General features: G+C 44.3%; 1 long non-coding RNA gene across 1 annotated transcript in view; it reads left to right on the plus strand.

Annotated features, from left to right (window-relative positions):
- Positions 1 to 242: 242 nt before the first annotated feature.
- LOC113844036 (uncharacterized) overlaps positions 243 to 15,157 on the plus strand; it is a 72,964-nt gene continuing 58,049 nt past the window's right edge. Inside the window, exons 1-2 of the long non-coding RNA XR_011810192.1 lie at positions 243 to 343; positions 2,225 to 2,365. This is a non-coding gene — a long non-coding RNA (uncharacterized lncRNA). The remainder of the gene's footprint in view (positions 344 to 2,224; positions 2,366 to 15,157) is intronic.

Raw genomic sequence — 15,157 nt, forward strand, 5'->3', positions numbered from 1 at the left:
GGGAAGAGTAATGGGAAGAAAAGATCCTAGAGCGAGATGCTTCCACCTTCCTCCTGCTGATCCTTATGAGAACATTCCTGGGCACAAGCCCTGTGGGGATGCGGGACAAGGCAAAGCATCCATGGTTGTTCCAGCATTAAAATTGGCCTCTTATTTTGATGGTATTGTCACCCATTTTTTTTACATCTCCCTTTTCCTTCCTTCTTTTCCAGAGTGTATTTGTAACCATGGAGATAGGACAACAGGAGCGGCACCTCGCCGCGTGGATGGGGCATGGCAGCAAATTGGTTTATGGAGGGGCTGAGAAACTGCGCGTCGGCCAGTGGATGAACAGGCACTTTATGTAAGAGTTATGTATTTGCCATATAATAGGATGTCTGTTTTATTTGTTCTTTTGGAGATTTATTAGTGCCTGAAGAGGAAAGAAACAAACAGCCCTAATTGAAGGCCCTAGAGGATGGCAGCATTAGAAATGGTCCTTCCCAGGATTACGCTTTTTACAGAAAGTAATAGTTTATGCTTCTGTGAGTTTTTATTGATGTCGGTTGTGTTTATCCTAATTCCCGTAATATATTCATCTACTGGTGCATGTGCTTGGAGAAAGAGAAATGTCCCTGGAATCTGAACAGCTTAATGAAAAAAAAAATAAAAAAGAAAATAAAAAACCATAAGTGAAGGCACACTTTTCAGAGCACAGAGAAATGGACACCGGGTGAGGAGCGCGAGGGATCTCATCAGATCCCAGATCCACACTTTGGTTGGTAAGCTGGTGACAGTCACAGGGCTTCTGCCCACAGATGTGATAAATGCAGGACCACAACCAGGCACACATTCACATGTCTTTATTAAACTGAATTCAAATTTTAATTACAGGGGCTGAAAGGGATATATGGTTTTATTAAGAATATGTTCTGTATCTTTTAGCTCAAAGAAAACGTGTTTATTTATACCAGCTTTTTTATTTTCTGTTCCATAATGCACAGCTGCTTACTGTGTTTTATTCTTTGTCCTCCCCGTGAAGAGAACCATCAGTGTTGTGTTAGTCTGATGATGGATAAAGAGAGTACGGTTCTGGAGGCGTGTTTTGAATTGTTCTGTACTTTAGTCGTATTGATCTTGGGGCACGTAATGGCTGTACTGCATTTGACCTCTCCTTGTCAGGTTATTTTTAGGACAGGTTGTTTATAGAATCGCTAAAGAAGAGCTAACCCGAGGTGAGTGTTAGAGGATGGCTGATGTTCTGCAGATGTTAGCTCTTTTAACACGAGCTTTTTGAATTCCTAGGGGTAAGAGTTGTCTGGACCCACTCCAGTATTAGCCTTCCAGCTTCAGCACAGCCGGCCAGTCTGTTTGCCGTGTGAGCTGTGTGTGCACCATCCAGGTGAACAAGGGGAAAGCACCAGGGAAACACGGAGAAATTGTTGGCTCCAGCACTGAAAACCTGGTTTGGGAGAGGCCATCCTGGTACGTCCAGGCTGTATCGCCTGCCAGCAGCCTCGAAGGAGGGACTGTGGCCTCTTTCCTTTCCCAGTATAGCTATGGCTTTATAGCTTGTTTCTCATAACCGTTATTAAATATTTATTAATAAATATGTTCACAACGCATTAATGTAATAACCACACTCTATTTTTCTCTAGTACCACTCTGAGACCTAGACAGCAATGAGGTTGCCACCAACAGGCACTGACCCTACAACATACTCATTTTTCCTCCGTTCTGAATAGATGGATGTTAATCTGCTGTTGTATGAGAGTTTTCTGGCTTTCCCTGTTCCTGCCTCTCTGAAGCCTCAGGGGAAGAAAATACATTTTTCTGTGAAAACAAGCTGTTCTTCCCGCTCCCTCACAGCAGCTCTGGGGCCGTGCTGGGCAGGGGCTGCAGCAGGTGTGCTGAGCCAGGCACGGAGCAAACCCTCGGGGGTAGCGGTGGGTCCTGAGCAGCCCCAGGGACGGTCATGGGGAAAAAAAATCAGCTGGCACCGGGGTTTGGCAGGGTGTGCTGGCCGGTGCCAGGAGGGAAAGTGGCTTGAAATAACAACCACTTGTAAGGAGAATGCTTGGTCTCAAATATATTTATGTGGTTTTGATTAGTGCAAGAAAACAACAACAACAACAAAACCCACACACAAAAAAAGCATGGTTTGATACAACAAACATGAAAAGCAAGGGAAAATTTCAGCATTTGTACTGCAAAAAATGCTTTTTTTTTTTTTTTTTTTTTTCAGTGGGAACATGAGCGAGCAGTGAAGCTAGATGTGGGTGAAATTGCCTTGAAGAAAACCCTATACAGCATTCAGAAAGGTGATTTTTGTACTGGTGGTGGCAGTGATTGCATACCACAGAGGATGGAGCTCTGCAGGCAGCAGGTAAGCTGGTGGAGGTGTTGGGGTAAAGCCTGGTGAGCGACTGCTCCTCTGGGCATGGCGATGGCACTGCTGGGGGGACTCCCACAGCTGCCTGCAAGGCTGCATTAAATTTAATGGGAAATTATTATCCTGGTCACTTTTTCTGGCTTCACAAGCCTCACAAGCTGTGGAACACCCCACAAAGGTCAGGGTACTGAGGGGTGGCTTAGGGCAAGTCATCTCGGCTCCTGACAGCTTTGTTTAGTTCGATGCAGCATAATTTGTGGGAATTTACAAGATTTCTATTTATGGACCCAATCTTGCTTCTTGTACAGCAAAGGCTGTCAAACAATATCTTTATGGTGTGTTCTGGTCTCACCAATGTGTATTGTGTGTGGGGGTGTGGATCTTTACAGCAATTTACAATTAGCAAAGAAAGGAGCATTTTTCTTACACTTTTTGTTTATTTTGTAAAAATACTTCAGTTGAGAAAACTGACCTCTGCTTCCCCGGCGTGTAATTATGTGACCACAGATTACATGTTCTTGAAAGGCCTTCCTTTGTTCAGAAGGAAAGTGAGGAAAAACTGGGATTGCAGAAGTGTGTGTTGTTGGGCGTGGGAGAGCCCGTGCTGGGCTCTGAGCGTGCTGCTTCGTGCTGCTCTGAATCTCTGAAGGAAGAAACAAAATGCCAGAGGTTCTGGCTTTTTCATTTTTTGGGGGGGATTCTTGTTTGCTGGAGGCTTGATAAATGAGATCACACAGTTGGTTTCTTTTTTTTCCCCCATAAAAAATCCTTTTTCTGTGGCCAAAAAAGACTGTTTCATACAAAACAACAACAAAAATCTGCATATAAAACTGCAAGTCTCTTCTCTGCATCTGAAGGTTCAGCAAATCTGTGTAAAGATCTAGACCCTGGGACTTTAGATATATTCACCATTAATCCCTGCATTAATCTAGTTTGTCTTTCAAAGAGATGATTGATCAGATCAGAAAATTACAGGGTGCATCTGAGGGGGAAGAAGCTGGCAGGCTCAGGCTGGTATGGGAATGCTAAAATGAGCGTTTGACACTGGTACTTCAAACAAGGAGTTACGAAAGGGCTGAAATTACATTGGAAAAACGATGGATTTGAATTTTTTAGGCATATTGTTGTCTCTCTCAAGGAGCCCTAAGGAAGAAAGGTGCAAAGTGACCTGCCTGCTCAGTGCACTTGGTGCTATTCAAGGCTCAGAGTGTTGGGTATGACCGCCTGTGTCTCCTCCCACACCCTGAAAAAGGCAGCCAGATCTTAACACAGCTTTCCTGGGAGGGCCACTTTACAATCATAAGCTATAAGGATATTATCAAGGGACTATTAAAATGTCCTTAATATGCTGCAGAATATGATTTCCTTGTCTTAGCAATTCCTTGTTTTCCAGTGACTGTCTGTAGCATGAAGCAGCAATAAAAATTTCCATGGTCCATTCTTTGACCGTGAGCCCTTTCTGTGGGATAAAACCGATCCGGCAGTAAAAGCATTGCTGGTCTTTCATGGGGAATGTGTCCCGTGGGCAGTGGCAGCAGGACAAGGCTGGGAGAGCAGGTTCCTCAGAGTCCCATGGGATGCTTGGCTTCCTGGTGTGGAGGATGCACGCAGATGCGTGTGGTCACGGTGGCTGGCAGGGGAGCGTGGCCATGCCCCAGCCCTGTGAGGTGCACAGGGCAGGAGGAGCAGTGCTGAAGGTATTTGTCAGTGGGAAGCTGTGTATTCACTCTGACGCAGGTGCTGGTCTTTCTGCAGGTGATGGAGAGATGCCCAGACCCAGCCAAACCTGGCAGGAGGAACCCGAGGAGGTGCTTCTCAGCTAAAATGTGCCCTGGTGATGGTGCTTTTTGTCTGTCTCTTATGGGCGGGCTGTTTTAGCATCCTGGAGTTCCTTGACCTTAACTAATGAAAGGGAAAACATGCGGTTTTCAAAGGCAATGGAGAATAGGATATGAGGCTGTTATTGAATTGTCTGCAGCTCTGCGTGCGGCTGCAGCAGAGTTTTGTGAAATCCAAAATGAGTCCTGGTGCTCTAATTAGCGCAGAAATAAACTGAAGTGCTTCTAATGTATATCTATATTGAGGCTTCATAACACTGGGCAGAACAGCTGTTAGGCAGTGATTTGCCAAAATACCTACATTCAATTTGGGCAGTTGGTGAACTGTAGTATTTGCCAAATCATGGACCAGACAGACACTTATTCCAATTTTACGGTCTTATTTGCTGCCGCAATAAACTTGGGGTCAAAAAGCTCCAATGTAAATTGAAAGTAAAGCACTGTGGCTAAGTGACTTACACCGTGCTTCCTTCTGCTGCAGCTCCACTTCAAAATGTATTTAATATAAGCTCTGAAACAAAATGATGCGAAATGTTAACCCTGCTCGGGCAGGACGGGACCGAAAATGCTCAGACATGTTTATTCATGACTGTCAGTGCAGCGAGTGTCATGTAATTGAAACAGGCAATGGGTCACTGAATTCACACAGAGCATCATGCTTTCAGAGTGTCTTTCTGTAGGAATAGATCAGTGCAATTTACAGCAGAGCAATGTGGACGAGGTAAAGGCAATCGCTTTGGATCACCTAGCATTCATTTTTTATTAACTGGTGGGGAGTACTTAAGTTACCGTGTATGCACATTTCTGTACGGGAAGAGCAGCAACCCAGCTGTGTGGGGGAATCGCCCAGGGAAGCTGCTGGGAGAGCCATGGCAGCAGCAGGTGATTCAGCAACACAGAACGGATGGGCAGGTGGGTGGAAGACAGGAAGGAAGGAGGCAAGGAAGGACTTTTGGAGCTCTCCCATAATTTATTCAGGCATTGTAAGATCCAATGTTTTCACCGGAGAGAAAGCAGTATGGAAACGTGGCTGTGAATAGGTAGCCTCTCCTCGCCACAGACAGGGCTGTCTTCTCACCAGATCCTGCCCATTCGCCTCCAGTTCAGTTTCAACCAATGTGCAAATAAAGCATTTGGCAGATATGCCAAGATCTCGGATTTCCTGTGAATATCTGGCTTGAGCAAAACTACTACTCGCTCTCTCAGTAGGTTGTTATAAAGCTGTTTGCACAGCAGATAGCATCACAAGTGAAGATTTCCAAGTCCTTTGTAAATTTTTTTTGCCTGAATTAAAGTTTTCCCCAGGCTTAAGAAACTCCATCTGGGAGAGGTGTAGAAGTGCTTTATTTGCTGTGAGGGTTTTGTGTTTTTGCCTTTAAAGTACAATTACAAAGTAAGAGTTTTTTTTTAATCTACTTTTTTTTTTTTTCTTTCCTTCAGTATTCATCCTAATGAATTACAAGCATGCTGTGTTTGCAAGCTGCAAATTGCTAAATAAACTGCCAGATAATAGGATTTAGTGTGTATTTTAATTTGATACCACTGCCCACAGCATTACAAGATGTTTTTGTAACGGAGTGCTTATAGCAGTGTGCTCCCATCATTACGTACCTTCATTTAGAGATTTCTAAGACAACATTATCAGTGGTAACACAGTCCCAGTTTGTGCCACGGCAGCATGCACAATGCTTTTCTCCAAAGTGGTGGTAATGGGCTACACAGGATTTAATCTGGTCTTAAAGTGATAGATGGATTTTAAGGGTTGTGAACACAGTAAATTCTCCTGTAAAATATATTAAGAAAATTAAAAAATCATTTTTTTTTTTTTCCACAGGAGGGAAATATTAGATATTTGTGTAAAATAACTGTGCTAATTTCTTAGTGGCACAGGAGGCAGCAGGCATTTTCCGTTCATGTATACCTAACATTATTTAAACATCTCTAAACTTTCACAGAAGATTTTTCAGGGAGGCACTGAAGCTTTAAATAGCTTATTTTCACCAGAGCTGTTACAAGACTGGGGAGAAATAAATAAATGAATAAGCAAAAGCAGAATCCTGTGGCTAGGCAGCCAGCATGCACAGCTGAAGGTGCGTTTCGAAGGGCTTGCAAACCTGAGGCCAGATTTTTCCAAGAGAGCTCCTTCTGCAGACTTCCCTGACCTCAGGTCCTGCAGACCAGCTTTATAAATAATCTTGTAATGTAGTGAACACCTTCAAAAGCATTGAAGTTGCCGTTTAACAAATCAGGTAAGATTTTCTGTGACTTCTGGGTGGGACTGCATGGGCTGCCCAGGACTGAGCCCAGCAGAGGGGCTCTTCCCCAGGCAGTGCTCGTACTGAGGCTCTCTGGTGGTACATCACACAAGCTCTGGTGAACACCTCTGCTGTAGAGAGCAGGAGCTGGAAATGCGGCAGATGAGCTGTGCAGCTCGTGATTTTGGTTGCAGCTTTCCCAAGAACAGACCCAGTTCAGAGGCACTGCAGGATCGGGTTCTGGCTGTGAGCGTTCACCGAGAGCGTCTGCAGCGCTTCCCTGGAGCCTGGCGGGGTGAAGGCTGTGACGGGAGAGAAGCAGAGCAGGGCTTCACAGTCGCTTGCCTTTAATCACCCATCACTTCTGCACTCTAATGCCTTCGAGCTTCCCCGGGAGAAGCCACGTGGAAAGGCTCAGTGTTCCTTAAACTGACTTCAGCTACAAGAGTGGCTGCAGAAAAACACAATTTCCTTTCCCAGCAGACTTTTTCAGCTGAGCTCCCCAGCTGTTTGGATGTAACTTAGAGCATTTTATTTTGCATTTTTCTTTCCCGGTGTTTTATGCTGTGGGCTGTGCAGAGTATTTACGGAGACTTGGTGCAGGGGGTGCCAGTGCTCTGCTTTCCAGGGGAGCATCAATCCCCTGGTGCTTCTGTTCCCAGCAAGCCAACTGGAAACATCCCAGAGATCCTCTGAAAAATCTTCTTGAGTGTCTCAACACCATGGGCAGCCAAGGTGAGGAGTTGCTCTTGAAAAGCCGGGGACCAAGTTTTGCTGTTTTTAATAAGCTCTGTCCTGTGTGTGTCTTTGTGAGCTTCCAGCAACTCTGGGGCTGGGCACGTTCCCACCTTGGTAGGCTTTCATTAGCTGAGGTGAAGACTGACAGCTAACTGACCTCCTGCAATAAACTCAAAACTACTTTTCTGTAGGAAAAATTGAGTTGCCTGCAGGTTTCTGGGTGATGTTGTGAGACGCCACTGCAAGAAACTGCAAAGGCTGTCGGTGCTGCCACCCTCTGAATACGGACGAGCGCCTCTGGGAGGATTTTGGCAGGGATGGGGGCAGCTGGGAACATGGTGCCCCATGGGTGTGGGATGAAGGCAGGGGATGGCCCATGGAGAAGCAGAGACCTCTCACTCAGAGGCTCTCACACGTGGCCTCTGCTGCTGCAAGCAGAGACCTTGGTTTCTCACAAAGGCCAAACTCCCAGTTCGTGTCTGTGAGCACTGACACGTTACTGTACGCAGTAACACGTTAATCAAGGTACCGTTTGAGTGAAAACTACACTTAAATTTTGCTGAAACTGACATTTCTGCAAAGCATTTATTTTCAGCCACGTCAGAATATTTCATGTTTGGGGCTAGCTTTTTGCTTCACCTCCAATATTAGCATGTCCCACTCAACCTGCTTTACTACAGGGAACTTTCTTGAATGCCTTCAAAATGTAAGCCAATGGGTACTTGAAAAAGTCACTCTTCTACACATTTCTGTGGGCTTTAAAAGTGAATTTTCAGGGCTGTAAGGAAATGGTTTCTGTGTAAAGGTGTTGAGGTTGCTGTGAATTTCACCATCTCCGTTATTAAGCATTCATAAACACATTGACTGTATACGGCTACTGCATGGGAATTAATCCAGTCTCATACTGACCCAGGTACAGCAGTGGAAGAGGTCTGCAAATCTGGATTTTTCCATTCCCACTGTGGATGTTGCAGTGTTGAGTTTGTTTGTGCTTCATTGATTTTGTCTGTAGGTACAGGAAATTCTGCCTGGAAGGTTCCCTCTTTCATTACTGCTTAACAGCACAGCAAAACAGGCAGAGCGATATCAAATAGAGTCATAGGATGTCTCTAACAAGAGTGCAGGAGGCAGAACATCACTTGAAAATATATTTCAGTTTACCCTGAGTCTGTCTTTGATTGTCCACCCTCACAAAGCGAGCACTTCTACCAGGCAGACCGTGTGCTCTGTCTTGGGAACAACTCTGAATGGGTTTAGAGCTAGAAATGGGCCTCGGTAACATTTTTTTTTTTCCCACTGAGATTTGGGTCTTCAGTTTTCCTTTAACACTTCAACAGTGTCTTCATTAGACATGAACCTATCTTTGTTAGATATGTATCTATACATATGTTAAATATGTATTTTTTTTTCCTTCTTGAAGCAATTGGTAAAATTTGCCAGTGATGCTGCAGGCAGAAGTTCTTTACTGAGAGAAGATAATGTTGTTGTCATGTATAAGCCATGTACGCTTGCTATGTACACTGCACTGTGAGCTATGTGGTTGGAGAATTTGGTGTCTTGGGTGGGGGGAGATTTTTGGCAGCCAAATCTTATTGAAGTAAATTCAATCCACATGGTGCTCTTGGCTAAATGTAAGGTGGAAAAAGGCAGTAGTGTGATATGTTGAGCCATACTGAAGACACAGATTCATTCCACTGGACCTTATCTGGTCTGTCTTTGGTCCATTTTCACATTGCGCCAAAGGGAAGGAAGTATCAGAAGCAGTGTGGCCAGCAGAACGAGGGAAATGATTGTTACCTTGTACATGCCACTGGTGAGACTGTGCCTGGAATGCTGGGCTCAGTTTTGGGCCCCTCGCTACAAGAAGGATATTGAGTCGCTCAAGCTTGTGCAGAGAAGAGCAACAAAGCTGGTGAAGGGGCTAGAACACAAAATATGTGGGGAGCAGCTGAGGAAACTGGGGTTTAGTCTGGAAGGAGGCTGCCATGAGAAGAGTATCAGTCTCTTTTCTCAGAGGACAAGCAATAGAACACGAAGAAATGGGCTCAAGTTGTGCTGGGGAGGTTTAGGTTGGGTGTTAGGAAGAATTTCTTCATGGAGAGGGCATCCAAGCACTGGGACAGGCTGCCCAGGGAGGTGGTGGAGTCCCCACCCCTGGGGGTGTTTAAGGGATGTGTGGACGTGGTGCCTAGGAGCATGGTTTGGTGATGGAACTTGGTAGCTTGGGTTGATAGTTGGACTTTATGACCTTGAAGGTCTTTTCCAATGTGATTCTGTGATTTTGTGACTCTAAGTACCACGGAAGTGTAAGCTGCTTTTGTTTGAGAATGTCTCCTCCCCAGGACTGCTACTCCACTACTTCTCCAAATCTATTTTTACTGTAATTTACTGTAATTCAGAGGTGTTCCAGGGCATCAGAGCAATAACTTTATTGTCCTCTGATTAAAATGGTTTTTCTTGTGAGCAAACCTTGCTGTATTAATGGAAGAAGAAACAGTGATGTATCATACCATCTCTTTAAATTATGTTGTTTCGTGTCTGTGTTAGATATTACACATTGTGTCGTAAAACGTGTGGCTGCAGAGAATTTCAGTAGGCTTGACATCAAGGTAAGAGACAAATAATAAAAACATCCTACTCTCTTTTATAACAGAGCCCTTTGCAACCATGGAACACTAAAGCTAAAATGACTTTTTGCCAATAATTGTCTTTTGGTTCTTTAAAGCAATATAGCCAAACCTCTGCAGACTCAAAACTACCAGTTATGGGATTTGCATCTCTGCTAAATGCAAAATTCAATTCAGTGTTCAGTTGTTTAAAATTTAAAATCTAAACTTAAGTATGTAATAAAAATTGGACTGCTACTGGTACTTATTAGTCTGGGAAAAAAAATGGTCTAATTCAATGTAATTCATGGGCATTGACACTACATTGGGGTTTATTAAACAGACAAGGTTGTTTTAATATATAAACCAAGAAAAGGCTGCAACATCAAGCAAATTATGCAAATTCAGGTGTTTAGGTAAAGGAGCCATATCTGCATCACGTCTCAACTTAGGAGGACTGTCCCTTGCCAGATCTTCATCATGCTGGTGATGGTGTGCACGGTCAAATTGGACTGCGCTTCTTTTCCTCCTGTTGGAAGCGCAGTGCCAGTATGCTAGCACATTATGGAAATTAAAATTAATAGATTTTAGAGGCTCCAGCAGAATTTGAAGCTTCGTTATACTAGGCACTGAATCTATATATAGCCTCGTCACTGGTGGTGCATTTTGTGCTGTGTGTAGTCAATGTGCTGTGGAGCAGCCTGAGTCCATGCGAAGTGATTTGTGGTGCGTATTAACAGGCAAGAAACCATGGTTTGCGGTGCTGTTTTAAAACAACGAGTTCACTGAGTGCTGCATCACTGATTGTGGGTGAACATTTGCAGTCTGGCAGTGCTGCAGCTCTCTATCTCCTCTCCTTTCTGGCTGCCTCCCTCTGCTGTGTCCTCTCCTCATGCTCCAGGGGTTGCTTGCACTGTTGGGTAGGGGTGGGAAGCCATCAGAAGTGCTGCCTTGGAGAGAACGGGGAGGTTCTCCAACAACAGCTGGAGATATGTTCCTGTTTTCTGCCTTTCAAAAATCAGTGTTGTGCTGTCTGCCACTCTGCTGTGACCCACCTCCCCCGTGCTCATTGCTGCCCGGTTGGGTTGGACCAAGCCAACCCAAACGCCCCAGTTGTGGGTACCTCAGGAGAGCACAGATTGCTCTGCTCTGCTTCAGGGCTGCGTGGCCAGGAACCAGAACCTTTGTAGGGAAAGAAAGTTCGAGCAGTGTGACGACAGGCCATGTTAAAATTAAATTGTCTACAGTGTGATCAGTGCCCTGCTTGAGGTCAACGTTTTCATGGCTTTGACAGTGCCGCATCTGACTGTATAGGGCACACTGGCAACCGAGTGAGATGCTTTATTGTGTTTTATCAGGGCAGCTTTGAAAGAGACTTTGTAGTACCTAAGCATCTTCCTTCTGGTGAAAATAATTCCCATAAAATTTAACAGTGCTGTTGGCAGTGGCCGTAGAGGGTCAGATACAATCGCTCACCCTTTTCTAAGAGTCTACTGTTGATGGCCAATGAAACCTCTGCCTGCACAGCTGCTCCTGCAGTGGGAAGGGAGTCCCTGGCCATCATTTTCCTTTCCTCACCTATTAGAGATACCTGCCCAGCTACCATGTAGGTTCAGAGAAAACATGCTTCTAAACTCCTGTTATTGTGAAATGATTGTTAAGGGCTCACAAATGGATCTGGGCTTTCATTTTTTGGTGGGCTAATGAGGATTTAGTGAGTCGATGTGTTGGATCTGTCCTCCCCTCTCAGAGTCTTTTTGTGATCTAGAATGTTAAACACCAAATTACAGTTGATCAGGCAGGAATAGAAGTAGTTACACATGCTGACTTAATGCCAGCTTGTTGGCACGTCACTGTTGTTTTGGGATGGATAGCCACTTTGTCTGAGCTGGATGTTGGGACATCCATTTGTAAGGCAATTCCTTGAACCCGTGATAATTCCTCTCCCTCCAGATGAAAATGCTGCCACTGCATTTAATGCACTAAAATAGTGATGAAATATTCCAAGATACTTTCAAAGATTTTCATGAAAATATTGATATGATTGAAGAAAATATTTTTAAAAGCATCCACTCTTCCAATAGAAGTTATAATTAATAACTGCATCTTCCTTGCAGCATTGTGCATTTTATGGAGGAAAAAAAATGACACATCATAATGATACCACTGCATGTTAAAGAGGGCATTAAAACATCTCAGAATGAAAAATAAAATTAAAAAAAATATATTAAAAAAATCCATGAGAGTAAACGTGTCACTTCTAAGAAAAGTTCCATTAAAAAATGCAGTTTTTATACATAAAACCATGGTCTTCATTCTTAAGTTTTCATACCACTACATAAAACCAAGCATGGAATATTTCACATCAGACTGGAGAAAATCTCCCTGAAATTCTAATGAAGTTCATAAAATATACATGAAAAATATGCAGAAGAGCAAAGAAGCAACAGCCAAAAATTCACTGAAATTTTAGACTTGCGTTTAAATGTCTCCTCTTTTAGTAAACAAAGATCCCTTTTGGCTGCTCGTAATTGTCTGAGGGTCTCTGAGTCTCCACTTGGCAGCCCAGGGCTCTCTCCCATGCTCCATCAGGTAATATTTCCACACCGTGCAGTCCGTAGCACAAGGCTGGTGGCATCTCAGCAGCCCCTCTGGTGTCCTGAATAAACACCACTGTTATGTGAAAGCTGTTTGGGCAAAAAAAGGGTCACTTTCCTACAAGGCCTTGGTGCAGGTACTCAGAAGGCTGTGAATTACAAGGTGATGCTGTCATGCAGCTCTTGGTGTCCTCAGGTCCCTGAGTGCTGGGGGACACTGGTGGTCACCCTGATGTGGCCGTCCTCAGCCGGTGACTTCCCGGCTGTGCTGGGCCATCAGAGCACACCGTGTGGTCTTGGTGGTTGTGTTGGAGTGAAAATGGAGATGAAGAAAAGCAAGGAGTGTTTTCAGCACCTCTTGGATCCCTGTTGTTCTTACCAGGAGTGCCCATGGGGGGGTGAAGGAGCAGTCTGATGGTGTTATGAGCAGGGAGCACGAGGAGAAGGTTACTGGGAGCAGCTCAGTGCCAGCTAACCTCCTCTCACTACAGGCTTGCCTGCACCAGCCTCAACACGCAGTTTTCAGTGTTATACACTGTTTTTCTTCAGTGCTTTCAGCTTCCAAAAGTGCTCTCTAAATCAATTTTGTGCCATCACTGTGCTCACACTGCGCTGGGTCATCCCGCAGAAGTGGAACCCTGATCGGGAGGGTCCTGTACCCAGCACAGCACAGCCTCCTCCTTCACCCATCAACAAGAGAAATGACAGAGGAAATAATAATGGAAGAAAACATTTCCAGTTAAGTTCAACACAGACCTGCTGCTGCTCTTTCCTGTGCTGGTGCAGTGCTATTCCTTTGGCTTCGTTCACACTCCAGTCAGACACGAAGGGAAAGCTTCCTGCACCCAGCACCCTCCTATGCACAGCCCCAGCCCCACCCTGTGCAGAAAGGTCAAAGATTTTATTTTGGTTTTGATTTTCAGATGTTCTTCTGTCTACCTCAGTCTATAAAAATGCCAGAGCCTGTGTTAGCTTGGTGCACGTAGTTTTACAGCAATTTGGACCCTGGAAGAGAGCTGCTGAGTCCCTTGGCCTTGGTGCTCATGCTTCTGCACTTTTACAGGTGCCAGCTTAGCAGACATAATAGGGCACAGAAGGAATAATAAGACTTGGCGACCTTGAAATTTATGGTAAATCTGAGCCTAAAGTATCTGAAGAAATGCTTGTCTGCAGCTTAAATGTTTTTAGAGCAGTGATACTCCTACTGCTTGCTCTCTGCAAACATAAAGATTCACCCTTTCCTCTTAAAAAGCCACCTGGGATTCCTGGGCATGAAGTTGCCCTGATTATGAAGATTGAGGATTTTGTTAATTTCCATTTACAGCAATTTTCCCAGATAAATGTTGGATTTATAGTCTCCTGGCAGACACTGTGTAAAGGGAATAATAACCGTGTACAAACATTTTTTTTTTACTTTACAGCATAATGTAAATAAAATGTAAATGTGGTGGGACGCCTTCAGCACAAGGCTGCTGTGTCCCCCGGCCACAAGGCTCGGTGCATGCCTGGCTGGGCTCCTCAGTTTCCCTCAATGCCTCTTCTTTGCAGGTGCCAGTTGTCCATCGCTTTCTCTAAATTCCCAGTCCTTGTTATGAGCTTGCTGCTGGTGGCTCCCGTTGTCATCCAGAAAATCCAGGGGAGAAACAAAAAATGCCAGAAGTCAAGAAATTGGGGAAAGTCCTGCGAAGCAGAGGTATGGCTGGAGAATATTAGCCATTGGCATCGTGCTGGCAGTGACCTGACCTGCAGGGGAAGTGCTGCTATAGGCACACACCTTTAATATTAACAGGGTTTGTGTTGCATACACATTGGGCAGCAGCTTTAATTATTTGTCAGCCCCAGAAGTGTGTCAAAACGTGTGTGTGTGTATATGTGTTTATAATCCACAATGGCTTGTTTATTTGCTCTAGCTCAGCAATTCCATATCTATAAAAAATAAAGCTTTTCAGCCTTTTTGATGAATTAGCAACAGCCCTGGGAATTTTGGCAATCAACACTTGCTGAGATTCCCAGTGTTGTAGCTAATTTGAATATAAGTTAATGAGTTTATTACAGGAAATAACAAACTTATCCTTTTTTCTTTTTTTTTCCCCCCAAATCCTTTCATTCTTTGCTAACAGATTGTTTCATTTGTTTTGCAAATTATTTCATGAAGTTTCTCAGAATGTTCATAATCCGTTCATTAAGAATTCCTTTTGTGCTTAGGATAATATCTGATAAACTCCAAAGGAGAAGGGCGATAATTTCCTTCAGAGAAATAACTGTATCAGCATGGATTTCCATGGAAGCATGGCTGCAACACTGCTTTCTGCCAAAGTTAAGCAACTCTGTAAATTGCTTAGAAGTGAAAAGTTATTGCTGGGAACTATGAGAAGGAAGGGGCTTTAGCTGGCATTTGGAGTTGTGTCGGATGTGTTCCCCCACAGCACGGTGATTTTCAGTAAGCGCACAGGGGGAGATTTCTCATTCACTACCGAGTAAGTTGTAGAGCTCTCTTTGCTGTTGTTTCTTGAGCTGGTATTCCCAATTAAAATAAATAAATAATCCTGTGTGCATTTAAAGTATAGAAAACCCCTTGAAAATGTTGGCAGCTCCTAAGACATCAAGAAATATTCTCCCTGTGTTGCTCTGAGGTACCTCAGATGCACTTGTCTTCCACGATATGTTGAAAAGACAAGAAATGGGGCTGAGAGGACACGGGTTTGCCCAGCTGTGGCATCCCCCTCAGCTGAAGCAGCACTGGAGTGATTGG

The sequence above is a fragment of the Anas platyrhynchos genome, chromosome 6, assembly GCF_047663525.1.
Source record: "Anas platyrhynchos isolate ZD024472 breed Pekin duck chromosome 6, IASCAAS_PekinDuck_T2T, whole genome shotgun sequence".
Lineage (NCBI taxonomy): Eukaryota > Metazoa > Chordata > Aves > Anseriformes > Anatidae > Anas > Anas platyrhynchos.